Below are 14,117 nucleotides of genomic sequence, written 5' to 3' on the forward strand. Positions count from 1 at the left end.
ATTTTTTTGAGTGGTCTATGATATGGGTCCAGTTTCATTCTTTTACATTTGAATATCCACTTGTCCAGTACATTCATTGAGAAGACTGTCTTTTCTCTGTTGAGTATTCTCGACTCCTTGTCAGATATTAGTTGACCATATTGGTCATTTGTTTTAATTCAAAGGAGCAGTACATTTGGCTCAGCACCTCAGTCTGTAAAACCTGTAACCCCGTGTATTTCAGAGCGAAGTTACATGTTGTTATTTTGAATCCCTGACATTTTTGAACTTTTAAAACTAAATTCTTTCTTCTCTAGTCTAGACAACTCATTACCACCTCCCCCCACTCACCTCCACCTCCCAGGAAGCAGAGAAGCCACAGGGAAATACAAGTGAATCTTCCTGCGAAAGAAAGGGTTGTACTTTGTCTCATCATCAAGCCTGCCTTGGGGCTGGTGTAAAAAAAAAAAAAAATGCTGATGTCTGCATAACGTGTATCTCTTAAGTAAATCAAACCTGTAATTCAGCTTGGCTGCCTCTAAGTCATTTTGATTCCTGCCAACAAGAACATTAATGAACTTAGTATCTCCACAGGTTTATTCATGTGTAAGATCCAATTCCTTATTCCTCTTCCTTTTTCCAGCAGCTGCCCCTTTCCATCTGATAAAGTGGAAAGCTCGAATAGGTCATACAAATCCAGATCATCACTTAAAGCCAGATTTTTGTAGGCAGTGTTCTGTAATTCTTCTGTCTGATTTTATTTTATTTTTTTTTAATTTTTTTAAACTTTTTTTTAAATTTATTTTTGAGACAGAGAGAGACAGAGCATGAACGGGGGAGGGGCAGAGAGAGAGGGAGACACAGAATCGGAAACAGGCTCCAGGCTCTGAGCCATCAGCCCAGAGCCCGACGTGGGGCTTGAACTCACGGTCTGCGAGATCGTGACCTGAGCTGAAGTCGGACACTTAACCGACTGAGCTACCCAGGCGCCCACTTCTGTCTGAATTTAGAATGGCAAACAAAGTTTCTAGGCCTTGGATTTGAAAAAAAAAAAAAAATCCATACACTAGTAATTATTGTCATGAAGAAATAATTTATGAAATTTTGGTTATTCATGCCTTTATCTTTCCTGCTTCTATTTTCCTTTTGACAATAATGAGTAATTCCATTATGTTATACTTTTGCTTTAGGGTCTTGGTTTACCTCCATGGATATACAGTTGGGATATGCCACATCAAGTTGTACTTCGGTAGATTTCCCCAAATGGCCTGAGACTGATATAGAAAGTATGCTAAAAAAGACATGAACCTAATTAGTCAAAAAAATTTAAGATAAAAATATAAAAGAATATATACCATTTTCCCCCAAATTTGTCTACATGTTAGAATTACTAGAAGTCTCTTTAAAATCTCAAAGCCCAAGCCACACCCAGATCAATTCCATCACACTTTTTAGCAATGGAATACAGGCATCAGTAGTGTTTTGACTCCCCAGGTAACTCCAATGTGCAGACAAGCTTGGGAACCACTGATTTAGACAGCTGTTACCTCGTGATTGCAAGAAAACACAGCTGTGGCTTCTTCCTGGCCTTCTCTCCTAGCCGTTGGTGGGAGATTCTCTGCTTTCCAAGTTCTCTATCAATTTTGTCAACTTTGAACCTTAAACAGGGGACCAAATGTGAGGGAATTCAATCATTGAAAGGCAACAATTAGCTGATTAAAAACCACAGATGGATATGAAATACATGATTGTAATTTCTTTTAAGTTATTTCTATTTGGTGCAATTTTACCTGATAGCATAGGTTTTATGTCTCAGATTTTTCTGTTCCATTTCCAGACACAAACAGCTAGTTTAATGAAACTCTGGTCCACTGGAGTGACATTTTTTTTCATGCTTTCGGTGATTGTTTTAGAATTCCTTCTTTAAGTTAGTCAACTTGAAAATACTTAACCCAGAGTGGGTATGCATTGTCTGAGAATTGTCTCTTTTCCTTGCTTAAAGAAACAGTTTGACACAAAGATAAGCATTTAAAATTTTATTTTCTGCATATACACAGCACATTACTTATTTATATAAACAATCACTGGCTGCCCAAAAACTGAGGGAAGCTTAATTTTAAATATAGCAACAACTCTTTACTCATTGGTGGTGAATTTACATGGTTGACACCCTTTATCAAAACTCAGAACTCCAGCAATTGTACAAAAATCACCATGCTGGCCTATAAAATTTTAAAGCAATATTGTAACCCAATAAAATAATGGTTGTGCTGTATGCCTATATGTGTCTTGAGAGAGATTAATTAAAGGAAGTAAAATTGCAATTGAAGCTGTTGGATAGTTAAAATTATCTGAGTAAGTGTGATCTTGACTTTAATGAATTAACAAGTAAGCTTCTTGCAATAAGTATTTAATTAATTTTAAACCATATTTGATTTAGAAACCATTTATACTTAATTTCTGGTCTAGTGTTCAATTAAAATTGTCTGTAATATTCACAGTCTCTAGATCCTGTTCTTGCTTTGGTGATCTTGGCTGCTTGGTCACTGACTACTGCTGAGCAGTGGGGAAAGAAGGCCTATGGCTGTGATCTTCTAATTCCTCAGATGTCAGGGGAAAATCCTCAGGGAAAAAGTTAGCCTAGAAAATGCATGGTTTCTTTCCCTCATGTTTTATTCTAGAAGTAATCGCTTGGGAGAGGTGGTAGAAACAAATGAGAACACATGTTTGTCATTAAAAACAAAAGACTGAGATGTTGCAGTTACTTTTCTACAATCACTTTTTTTCACCAGAAGACTTTGGATAAGTCATTATGGAGAAAGCTAAAGATCCCTGCGTTGTCTTGAAAGCACACCAGCCGGGAAATCAGAAGGCCTGGGTTTGAATTCCAGTTACTCACAAATGTAAGGTAATACTGTTATCCCTCCTCTGTTAAAACACTTTCTTCATATATGAAGTTTACATTTTGTCCTAGAACATATTTTCTTCTCCATTAAGAAAAATTATATTCTGTATTGTCAGTTTTTATTTCATTGTAAGTGAGGGCAGTCATGGTATAGATGAGGCAAATGGTAACTAAACCCAACACAGTGAAATTTGACTTTGAAATAAGTCTTAGAATTTATATTTGTTTGTGAGTCATGTTTTGGGGAACCCTAGTTCACTGTCACCCATCACCGATAATAGTGATGTTGGGAAACAGGAGTTATGGCCTACAACTCTTATATAATGTTCTTACAATATATAGTTATATTTGGGGAAATATCCTTTGACCCATACTATTTTTGAGCCATGTAATGAGCTAGAATGTAGATAGTACTTAGGTAGAATACTAGAATAATGCAACTTCATTCTAAGATTGCTTAAAAAGAAATGCCAATTTTCCTTCAGTGTTTCTCTTTGCCGGGAGAAAGAGAGACAAATAATTATTTTGCCTTTAAGGCACTGATTCTGAGTGTTAGATTAAGTAGACACACTGTTGACCACATGTGACTTAAGCAGTATTGTTGGTTATTTTACCAAACACTGGATCATAATTTGCTTTAAGAAAGCTACACTGTGGATAAACCTTTGCTAGACCAAGAGTAACCTGCATTGTCTTCTGTGTTGTTTCTACTACAACATACTTGGTGGTATTGACTTTGAAAAATGAAATTTATCTTCTAAGAGCACAGATCAGATTCAGGTATTCTTAAATATAAAACTGATTTTGACCTCCCCAAGAACTATCGAATAATAATGATGCCAGTTGAGAGAATAAAGTTGCCATATAGATTTTTCTGTGTTCCTTTCAGTAAATACATTCTGGAGCATAGAGGTGGGCATTTCCTTTCAGTAAATACATTCTGGAGCATAGAGGTGGGCAATTGGTCAATCCATTTTCTTTCTTGTATGATATGTCAGAGTTTGATAATGTCACTTTGTTAACCAAGATTTGTAATGGGATCAGTGCTGAAAGAGGCTTTGAGGATATCATATCACCAGTATTTAGGTGTCATAGGTAACATAGATTAAACATAGGTAACATAGATTGAAAGGTAACACAATAGCTATTACCCAACTAATTCAGGAGCATGGGTTGATTATTGGCCTAACTCCAGTGAAATAACTTATAAGCGGACATGGCTGGGTTAGTTCAATGTGTGTGTGTGTGTGTGTGTGTGTGTGTGTGTGTGTGCGTTTCTGAGGAAGCAGACATTAAGATTAGAATCAACATTACTGGTGGAAGCAGGAAAACTTAAGAGTAGGCCATTAGGTGTAACATCAAAGTAAAGCTGCTTCTGTGTCACAGCTGTAAGGACAGAATGATGCTCCGTTTTTTCTCAAGTACTGCTTCTGCATAGTTGTATCGGCAAGTTCTATCAATAAACAAAGGAGAGACTAAGAATATATACATGCAATTCCACCATCAGCCAAAAAGTCACATAAATCTTTCACATTTTCAAATAACATTCATGACAGGGAATAGTATTCTTTAGTGCACTTCTAAACCCTTATCTCTTCCATTTTTTAAACTCATTTGAGCTTTTAATACTCGCTCAGCAGAAGAGGAAGGGAACAAGAAAAGTCTGTGCTGAATCACGGTGCTTTTTTTCCCTTGTAACCAATAGGTTTTAAAGTGTGTATATTATACACACACATATATGTATATATTATATGTAGTTAATATTTAGCAAAGTAACCCATGGGTTTTTTTGGAAGTATTTTACTGTGAAGTGTAATATTCTTAAAGTGATAACAGTAGGGCACCTGGGTGGCTCAGTCGGTTGAGCATCCAACTCTTGTTTCTGGCTCAGATCATGATCTCATGGTTTGTGAGATCAAGCCCCTCATCGGGCTCCACACCGTCAGTGGAGATTCTCTCTCTCCCTCTCTCTCTGCCTCTCTCCCCGCTCATGCTCTCTCTCTCTTTCTCTCTCAAAATAAATAAACATGACATCTGCAGTTTACAAATAGTTGTAAGAATGAACACCCCTTGTAACTGCCACCCATGGTTGAAGGAAAAAATATGTGGAAAAATTTGACCAGCATGCCAAAAGCCCTGTGGGTCCCTTGACAATCACAATCTTCTCCCCACACTTGTCCTTTCTTCTCTGAGATAGCTCTAGCTTTACTTTGTAGGCAATCGTTTCTTTGCTTTTCTTTATAGTCTTACCACTTGAGTGTGCAGCCATATGCACCAGATACATCTGTATAGTTTAGCGCTGTATGTTTGGCAACTTTTTATAAATGAAATCATACTTGATATATTCTTTAGTCTTGCTTCTTCCATTTGTCATCCATGTGATTGAATGTAGCTGTCATTTGTTCATTTTCATTGCTTTGTAGTATTCTGTTGTGTAAATGGACCAGTTTACTTATCCATTCTTTTGTGTTGGATGTCTGGACTGCTTGCACTTTGTACCCACCAGATAATATTGCTATGACGATTCTGTGCTATCTCCTGGTGCATGTGGACATGTATTTCTGTTGGACATCGTTCTAGTTAATAAATATTAGTGATGTGACAGTGGACAATGAAACTATGTTTTTCTGGAAGCAAATTTAGTGAGCCAGTAATTTAATGAAGGGGGAAAAAACATTATTTTGGTTATTTTAAGGTGGTAGGTGCTATCTAGACATAGAGATGGCCACTTCATCCAGATAAATAAAAAATAGAATATCCAGGATTTTACCTTTTGTTTAAGATTTGTATCTATAAGTATGTTTCATCAAGAAAATAAAACATTTTAGTTTTCAAACTACCTCTAGTATTATTTCTAGAATTCTAAAATTAACAGGATGAAACAGAGCAGAGAATGTATCTTACATTTCTTTTATTTTCTTCATGAAGACCATGGCACTGCTAAAAAGATGTTAAGTCCCCGCTAAATATATATTTCCTCTTTGGCATAAAATTATTTGTATAAATAGGTATAATTTGCAAGGGACAGGCCCCTAAAAAGGAGACAGGAGTAGGTTGGTTTAACTTAAAACTTTTTCTGTTTCTAAAGACTCTTTCCTGAAACAGAAAATAATAGTTTGGATGAGTCAATGCAGTAATCTGCTTTCTCCATAATTTGTCTTACTGCATTCATCCTTGTCCTAAGTACAACTAATATTAGCATATTTCTGAGGTTTTTTTAAAAAGTTATAAAATGGGCCTTTGTTTGCCTTTCAAACAATACAGTAAGATGCAAGAGTATCACTTCTGATAGTCCTGTGCTTCAGAGCATATGTATTTTAGGACTTCTTCTGATTTCACCAGTAAGGTCCCATCATGGTAAATTGATATCAGTATCTTCCTGGTTTTTTTGGGTTCCATTCCAGAGCTTCAGTGGAACAGTCAAATATGTTTGTCATTCTATCCTTGGTTAGCTGAAGTCTTGTTCCTGTTTATATGAAATGACCATTGGGCTAATGCAGTTAACACAAACACTTCTAAAAACTATTCCGAGTATTGAGGAAAAGGCACTTTAATTTAAAAATTACTTATCCAGGATCCAGGCTGGGAGAAACACTTTCTTGAGAATTCAGCATGCTACCCACACCGCAATTCATTTTGCTGCTCTGCTATAACAAATGTGTTTGAATTCTTCTTTGCAATGAAAAGATTCTTTTGTCTTCCTTAGGGATTGTAACTTTCAAAAGGTGTTCTTAAATATATTACTACCTTATTTAAACTATTTGCTTCCAAGATGTGTAGTACTTTGCACGAAGAATAAGTCACTGATCCCTTGGGCACACAAAAGGAAAGTGCTCTTCTGCGTTTCCCATTTTATTTTGTTTTTCTGTGGTAGGTTTATGACTTGATGCCCAGCTTTTTTATAGATTCACCTCTCACAGGACACAATTCCCTTTAATGTGTTTTCCATGCTTATAGAAAGAACCAATGTGTTAGTGTCTTAGTCTGTTCAGGTTACTATAACAAAATATCATAAACTGGGTGGCTTATAAACAACAGAGATTTATTCCTCACAGTTCTCAAAGCTGGGAAGTCCAAGATCAAGGCTCTGGCAGATTCACTGTCTGGTGAGGGCCTGCTTCCTAGTTCATAAACAATTTTCTTTTTGCTATAACCTCACATGTCAGAAAAGTGGGTCTCTCATAGGGCACTAATCCCACTCATGCAGTTCCGCTCTTATGACCTAACCACCTCCAAAAGGCCTTACCCCCCAGTACCATCCTCTTAGGGGTTAAGATTTCAAAAATGTAGGGGGGGACACAACCATTCAGACCATAGCAGGTAGCAATCACCAGTAGAAATTTCATTTTTACCATGTGGCTTTCTCTTAGTATATGGAGACAGGCCTCCTTAAAGTGCTCCTTGAGTCAAGCGAAAGTGGTTTTCACTGATGTCTTGGAGATTTAAAAAAAAAATTGACAATTTATTGTTTTTATTAGTCTGGGATAAACATTTTAGATTGTTCTATGAAATTAAAAGATATTAAAATCAAAGAATTAGGGAAGTTGCTAAGAAAAGTTGCCAATTTCTCTGTTGATGGTATAGAGTTGACTTCCTATGTATAGGAAGGTCTGTGAGTAGAGGAATGCCATGATAAAGGTGGTGTTTAAGGGAGACTGTACATGAGCACCTGGGTGGCTCAGTCACTTGAGCATCTGACTCTTGATTTTGCCTCAGGTCGTGATCTCACGGTCATGGAATTGAGCCCCGCGTCGGGCTCCATGCTAAGCCTAAGTACGTACATAAAAATAAAGGAGCCTGTACAGCAGCAGGCCAGAGTCAAGAACATCTGCCCTTCCATGAGGTTGTCCCAGACTGCTATGACCTTGCTGGATTTTGAGTCCCTGTGAATAATTATACAGTAAATAAGAACAGATGGGTGGGTCAAAATAAAATGCTTGTAGCAGCAAATATAGAATAATTTATCCTGAGAGGAAAGCAATGGTTAAAATTCACATGAAGAAAAAAATCTTGGATATGGTATTTTCTGTGGAGTTAGAACTTTTAATAAGTTAATGTATTTTCTTTTTTTTTTTAATTTTTTTAATGTTTATTTTTGAGAAAGACACAGAGCACAAGTGGGGGAGGGGCAAAGAGAGAGGGAGACACAGAATGTGATGCAGGTTCCAGGCTCCATGCTGTCAGCACAGAGCCTGATGCCGGGCTTGAAACCACAAAGTGCAAGATCATGACCTGAGCCAAAGTTGGCACTTAACCGACTGAGCCACCCAGTCGCCCCTATGTTATGGTACTACTTGAAGGTACAAGAATATCCTTATATTTCAAAGGATTCTAGGGGCACCTGGGTGGCTCAGTTGGTTAAACCTCCAACTCTTGATTTCAGCTCAGGTCATGATCTCAGGGTCTTGAGTTTGAACCTGGAGTCAGGCTCTGCTGACCCCGTGGAGCCCGCTTGGGATTCTCTGCCTCCCCCTCTCTCTGCCCCCCACCTCTCTCTCTCTCTCTCTCTCTCTCTCTCTCTCTCTCTCTCTCTCTCAAATAAACATTTTTTTTTAAAAAGATGCTATTGTTTTATGGAACAGAGTTTGGGAAATACAGAGTTAAAATATAGCATCATGTATTTGGGTTAGAGATTATTGAAAGAATATATACTAGCAGCGTGTCACAAGAATGACTATGAGTCTACTTTTGCATATCCCCAGGAACAGCACACAGTTGTCTATATTTTACTCCATCTAAAACTATGATTCTCAACAAAGGCTTCCCTTGACAAGGTAGTAGCAGAATCTCAGTTGGATTTTGTCAAATGCTTTTTTCTGCATCTGTTGAGATGATCATGTTTTTCTATTTTGTGTTTGTTAACATGATGAATTCCATTGATTGGTTTTATAATGTTAAGTCAACCCTGCATTTTTGGGATAAATCCCACTTGGTTGAGGTACTATCCTTTTAATATATCATTAGATTTTATTTACTAAAATTTTGTTTAGAATTTTTGCATCTATGTTTATGAGGGATATCAGCATGTAAGTTTCTCTTACTGTCCTTCCTTTGTTTGATTTTTGGTATCATGGTAATGCTGGACTAACAGAATGAGTTGGGAAGTATTTCCTCCTCTATTTTCTAGAACACTTTGAGTAGAATTATTATTATTTCTTCATTACGTGTTTATGAGAATTTACCCTGAAGCCACCTGGACTTGGGATGGTCTTTGTCAGAAGGTTTTAAACTACTATTTCTTTTTTTTTTTTTTTAATTTTTTTTTTCAACTTTTATTTATTTTTGGGACAGAGAGAGACAGAGCATGAACGGGGGAGGGGCAGAGAGAGAGGGAGACACAGAATCAGAAACAGGCTCCAGGCTCTGAGCCATCAGCCCAGAGCCCGACACGGGGCTCGAACTCACGGACCGCGAGATTGTGACCTGGCTGAAGTCGGACGCTTAACCGACTGCGCCACCCAGGCACCCCTAAACTACTATTTCTTGAACAGATACGCAGTTTATATCATTACCCTCAATTCCAGCACAATAGCACAAAGTCTTATTTTAGTTTTCATCTTTTTCACATTTTGTAAGTCCCTTCTCTGACAATGAAAAATCTGTCTCCTATTATCTTTAATATGTTAATTTATTAGATTAACTTCCCTGTCTGTAATAGCCAATCTCCCCTTGCCAGTGTTGCCCCCTTCCCCATGCAAATGCGCTCTTCGTCCCATTTGGGTTCTGACACCCTCCCAAGGTCACAGCTGCTATCTCATCCTCTAGCCCCCACCCCATGTGGATGCCTTCCTCACCCCACTGAGGCTTTGATGTCTGTGCCAGACTGCCCTGTTGCATAGACATCTCCTACTTTCTCTTCTCATGCACTTGTGAAATTGTTCCTGCCAACTGAGTCCATTTTATTCCATTTAAATTCCATGTTGTCTAGTATATAATTGGAAATTAACAAATGCTTAATAAGACTAAAAAGAACGAAATTTTTAAATGGATGCATGGTGTATCAACACTCTAAAAAAGGTGTTACTATTAACAGAACTACCAGAGTTCTCCTTCTGGCTTTGCTGTTGACTAATATGTAGCTATGGATGAATTAAATAAACTTCTCTGAACTTCTGTTTCCTAATTTGTTAAAAGGGATGAGGACAGAAATAATTACAATAATGATGATAATGGCACATGATGCCTTCTATGTACCTGTGCTAAGTACTGTGCTAGTACCTGTGCTAAGGACTTGATATCTAATCTTCAAAATAGTCTTTTGGAGGAAATACTATTATTATATTCATTTTACCAAATAAAAATCTGTTATTTGAGGGAGGTGCCATTATCTTCCTCATTTTCAGATGAGGAAATGAAGCACACACACAAAATATTTATCCAAAGTCATATAGCTAATAATTGGTGGCATTGGAATTTAGCTACTATGCCTTCAAAAAGCAATAGTGCCCAGCACATATGAAAATTCCTAGTATGTAGTGAGCTGCAGTAAATAATAATCCATTTAATGTGTAAAGTGATTAATTATAATAGCTCTGAATCACTATTGCCAGGTCTATGACATAGGAAGAGTCATGATACTACCCAATAGGAGTGGGGAGGATAATCCATTTTTAGCTTGAATACAAATTAGAAGTAATTTTTCTTCCTAGGCAGAGTTTAAAATCCACTCTATTTATTCTAGATTGGTAAAGCAGACATTTTTATGTAGAAAGAAGACACCGGCTCAGAAATAGGTTATGTGCTTAAATCTAAAAGGAAATTTAAGATGAGGAAAGATGTTTCCAGTCAATAGAAGATGAGAAAAAGAATTAATGGTACCCTGGAGATAAAAGAATAAACAAAGGACATCAGAGCTGGAGAAAGTAGCCCAGTGGTTGCAAGGAGAACAATGAAGACTTGACAAGCATCTATCATTCCAGTTCAGCATTTAATAACAGCCCTAAGCCCACATATCCATTAATGTTGTGATGAATCTGTGAACTTGGCATATGATAGTTGCTCAGTATATGCTTGGTGAATTGATCTGACAATCCTTTAAAAAGCTTAAGTTGAATTTCCAGTAAAAGATACAAACCTAAAATAAAGGGGAGAACAGGAAGGAAAACAACACTGTCAGAATTTTGGAGGCTGAAAAGAATATAGTTATTGACTTAGCAGACTAGAGAAAGCAATCCTAAACTGGCAGTAAGGAAAGCTGAACAGAAACTTAATTTACATTGCAAGATCCCCCAAGACACAGGTATCTCTGGAAGGCAAGGGTGAATATGGGGTTAAGGCTTCTCTGACAGCGTGTTAATGAAGCAATTATTCTTTTATTCCTTTCCCACTTTGCACAGCAACTTCCCTTGACCTTCTCAGCTCCCAGACTGCTGGCTGTCAACCAACATGCAGCTGGCAGAAAAATAGAAATCTTCTCTGGGGGAGAGAAAAGAACTAAGATCCTGACATCAGGAAGTCCCCAAGGACCAGAACTAAGATCTTGACATTGAGAATCTCACAAGGAATAGGCCCAGCCAGATTGCCCCATAAGGAAGACTACAGTAAGCAAGGTACACATACATTTGCAGAGTTTCTAATCCGCTTTCTGGTGGACAGGTTTTGGTTTGAGCAAACAGCCAGGGAATACCAAAAGGACAAGGAAAGGCTCTGCTATGAGTGAAAGTTTGAGAAAATAAGAGAAGTTGTTATATTCATAGAAGAACAAGGTATTAGGTTAAAAAAAATTCAGAGAACAAAGAAGCATTTGGAAATTAAGATAGCAGATACGCAGGAAGTTTGCATGAAGTAGAAGATCAATACAGAAGGTAGAATTTAGGAAATGTGTCAGAGAGTACAATAAAGAGACAAAGATACAGAAAGTAGGAGAGAAAAAATAAGAAAATAAGACAACCAATCCAGAATATTCAATACCTAAATAATAGGGTTTCCAGAAAGAGGACACAGAGAAAATGGAGGGGAGAAATTATAGAAAGGAATTCAAGAAAATTTATCAGAACCCAGCACAGTGGTCTAAAATAGACCCACATGTATCCTAGCATGACATTTCAAAGCACTGGGGAAAAAGAGAAAATCCTGTAATCTCCAGAAGGATGGGGAAGAGAGGTTCCATACCAGAATCAAACATAAGAATGGCCCCCAAACTCCTCAAAATATAATAGAAGCTGTAAATCAATGACCTTGTCTTCAAACTTCTGAGTTTGAAGTTTGAAAATCATTTCCAATTTCAGTTCCATTCCCATCCAAAACTGTGAGGGCAGAATAAACATCTTTAGGGGCGCCTGGGTGGCTCAGTCGGTTGAGCACTGACTTCGGCTCAGGTCCCGATCTCGCGGTCCGTGAGTTCGAGCCCCGCATCAGGCCCCTGTGCTGACAGCTCAGAGCCCGGAGCCTGTTTCAGATTCTGTGTCTCCCTCTCTCTGACCCTCCCCCGTTCATGCTCTGTCTCTCTCTGTCTCAAAAATAAATAAATGTTAAAAAAAAAAAGAATAAACATCTTTAAAGCACCCCTTCTCAGGAAGCTACAGGGGGGTATGCTCCACTAAAACAAGGAAGTGATGGAAGAGTAAGACCTAGGATCTAAGAAACAAAGGAGAGTCTGTAGGATGGATTGGTTGGAGACATCAAAGTGCCATTGGTACCTAGAAAGCAACATGTCCAGGATGGAACATGACATAGCATTCCTGGAAGGATTTCTTCAGGAAGTCGAAATTGATGGATTACCTCATTTGGATATCTCAAGAGAAAACTTGTACACTTTGGGAAGGATTTGAATTAAATTAGAAACATCTCCATAAAGAAGTGAGCAAATGTATAAAAGGACCATTGTTAAATTCAGAGAAAACTAAAAGTGCAGGGCGCATTAATATTAAGAATTTGTACTCATCATAAGCAAATGAAAAGGCAGAATCTGGAGGAGATATTAATAATACACAAATGACAATACCAAGAATATATAATGAACTTCTAAAAAACATGACAAACAACCCAATACAAAATAGACAGGAAATCTGAAGAAGTATTTCACAGAAGAGGAAATTACATATGGCCAATAAATGCAAAGAAATGGTCAGCATTATTAGTGAACAGGAAGATGCCAATCAAGACCACAATGATACAGCCATTTCTTTGGCAAAAATTTAAAAGACTAATAATACCAAATGATGGGTAAGATGTAGAATCATAAAATCTTTTTCGTGTTGCTGGTGAGATTAAAAAATAAAAATGCGGGGCGCCTGAGTGGCTCCTTCGATTGAATGTCCGACTTCAGCTCAGGTCATGATCTCACATTTCGTGGGTTCAAGCCCCACATTGGGCTCTGTGCTGACACCTCAGAGCCTGGAGCCTGCTTCAGATTCTGTGTCTCCCTCTCTCTCTCATCCTCCCCTGCTCACATTCTGTCTGTCTCTCTCTCTCTCTCAAAATTAAATAAACATTAAAAAAATAAAAATAAAAAATAAAAATACTTTGGCATTACCTTCCAAAGTTGGGGGAGAAACAAACAAACAAACAAACAAAAACATACTCTGTGACCCAGCAATCTTCTTTCAGGTGGAAAGTTTAAAACATATAAAATAAGAGAAATGTACCAGAAGTTTCATCACAGCACTGTTAAGCAAAAGCCTGGAAACAACCCAAAAGCTGCCTGTCCATGAGACTGGATGATAATTTACAGCAGTCAAAACAAATAAGTGTATGAATGAAACTCTATCATAAGATTTCATCATAAGTGAAAGAAGTAAATTTCAAATGTTATATACATCACAATGTACTTTATATAAAATTTAAATAAAAAAATATCTGTTTATTTATTAGTCATATATTCATTTACTTCTGTTGTCATGGTTATCCTAAAGATTATAGCTTATATCCTCAACAAATTAGTACTTTTATGTTTTCCTGGACAAATCAAAGATTTTAGCACTCTTAAATCCCATTTATCACCCTTCTTGCTTATTTACCATTGTTGTCATGTGTTTTAATTTTCTGTTTTTATCCCACAAAACATTGTTACTGTTGTTTTCTGCAATGAGGGTTAACTTGGTTTACCTACGTATTTATCTGGGTTTTTGCTCTTCATGACTCTCTACATTTCTGAATTTTCCTGAAATAATTTTCCTTCTTCTTTTTTTTTTTTTTTTTTTTTTTAAATTTTTTTTTTTTTTCCAACGTTTATTTATTTTTGGGACAGAGAGAGACAGAGCATGAACGGGGGAGGGGCAGAGAGAGAGGGAGA

The 14,117-nt window shown here is 37.3% G+C and overlaps 1 long non-coding RNA gene across 1 annotated transcript in view; it reads left to right on the forward strand.

Annotated features, from left to right (window-relative positions):
- The window catches only part of LOC125162905 (uncharacterized), a 90,572-nt gene that overhangs the window by 16,770 nt on the left and 59,685 nt on the right, over positions 1-14,117 (forward strand). The window contains exon 2 of the long non-coding RNA XR_007151212.1: positions 2,775-2,887. This is a non-coding gene — a long non-coding RNA (uncharacterized LOC125162905). The remainder of the gene's footprint in view (positions 1-2,774; positions 2,888-14,117) is intronic.

The sequence above is a fragment of the Prionailurus viverrinus genome, chromosome A1 (assembly GCF_022837055.1).
Source record: "Prionailurus viverrinus isolate Anna chromosome A1, UM_Priviv_1.0, whole genome shotgun sequence".
Classification (NCBI taxonomy): domain Eukaryota; kingdom Metazoa; phylum Chordata; class Mammalia; order Carnivora; family Felidae; genus Prionailurus; species Prionailurus viverrinus.